At 43.0% G+C, this 1,483-nt stretch overlaps 1 protein-coding gene across 1 annotated transcript in view; it reads right to left on the bottom strand.

The window, feature by feature from the left end:
* The window catches only part of Csf2rb (colony stimulating factor 2 receptor beta common subunit), a 23,636-nt gene extending 22,508 nt beyond the window's left edge, over positions 1 to 1,128 (bottom strand). Inside the window, exon 1 of the mRNA XM_023719018.1 lies at positions 1,061 to 1,128. The gene's annotated coding sequence lies outside the window, so the exon portion shown is untranslated. The remainder of the gene's footprint in view (positions 1 to 1,060) is intronic.
* Positions 1,129 to 1,483: the final 355 nt, after the last annotated feature.

Genomic DNA, 1,483 nt, shown 5'->3' with positions numbered 1-1,483 from the left:
CAGAACATAACAGGTAAAAGAGTTTTTCAAGGAGAAAGCCCCGTGGCAGGGAAGGGTGTCTTGCCCACTCAAAGAGAGGACTAAGTGTTCTACTTGTGGTAAAGGGGAAGAGACAAAGAGACGAAAGGCAACTCAAAGGATAAGTTGGTCTTTTTTTTTTTTTTTAATGTATTTGGTATAGGGTCTCACTACGCAGCCCGGACTCATAGTGATCCTCCTGTTATTAGCCTCCCCAGTGCTGGGATTACAGGTGTGTACTACCATTCTGGGTCTTGGTGGCTGGCTCAGCGCACCTGGGGGGGCGCGGCCCGTGCAGCATGTGGTGCCGGGGATCAAACCCTTGTCCCTGCGCTTGCCTAAGCAGGCACTTAGACCACTGAGCTATCTCACCAGACCTCTTAAGTTGATCTGGACGGAGGCTGTGACATACATGTTAGCACACAGTTCATTCCGGGGTTTAAGGGACAGATGTTGGCAAACACACAGCTGCAGAAAATACGGCACTGCTCAAAGATGTCTGCCCAGAATGCTACGGGAAGATCAGAGGCCCAGGGAACTGTGAGCAGCCCCTGGCAAATGTCCCACCCCTACTCGTCCCCGGCAGATCAGCCCTGTGAAATTGCAATGAAGACCCCGAATGTTTTGTTGTTGCTGTTGTTATTGTTTTGTTTTGTTCTGTTGTTTCTTTGCAGTACTGGGGTTTGTACCTAAGCCTTTCCCTAAAGCCACATCACCAGCACAGCCCCTTTTGGAGGCAGGGTCTTCATAAATTGCCCAAGCTGGGCTAGAACTTTTGATCCTCCTGCCTCAGCCTCCCAGAGTGCTAGGATTGCAGACATGCACTGACACCAAAAAGACTTTTTCATAGGCTGGAGAAGCTGATTCCAAATTACAACAAATTAAAGATGAGAGATTTTCTGAGTTAGCTGGAAAGATCCCAAGCAACATACACAACAAGAAAATAGTGGATTTTAGGGAGATGTAGCGACAGTTCAACTCACCAAGAAGCAAAGGGACTATATACTTATAATGAATGAATCTTAGACAATTAGATGCTTACCTTAAAAAGTTAGATTATTACTTTACATATTGCCTACCCTGTGAATTCCAAATGAATTGAAGACCTAAAAGTCAAAATTAAATGATTAAATATTAAAAATATTTCTTTTTTCTGAGGAGTTGAACAAGGCACTAAAACCTGGAACCACTTTAGTAGAAAATAATGAAAGATTTTGCTTATAAACAAATTATTTTATACAATGCAAGATGGCTTAAAAACAACATAAGCAACAATCTGGGATACTATGCTTTTGACTTATGTAAGTAAATTGATACACGTAATACACAAATCATTCCGGAAGTTAAGATGTAAAAGATGAAGCAGACTGGCCTGTGTTCGTCATAGATGGAATGCAAACAAGCAAAAAACCTAAGGAAAGTGAGCCGCCCAGCCGTAATCAGGGAAAAGCAGAAAAATTCAGAT

This window comes from Octodon degus, unplaced genomic scaffold (genome assembly GCF_000260255.1).
Source record: "Octodon degus isolate 3935 unplaced genomic scaffold, OctDeg1.0 scaffold00064, whole genome shotgun sequence".
NCBI lineage: Eukaryota > Metazoa > Chordata > Mammalia > Rodentia > Octodontidae > Octodon > Octodon degus.
Note: the sequence above shows the minus strand (reverse complement) of the source record. Positions and strands in the feature narration are given on the sequence as shown.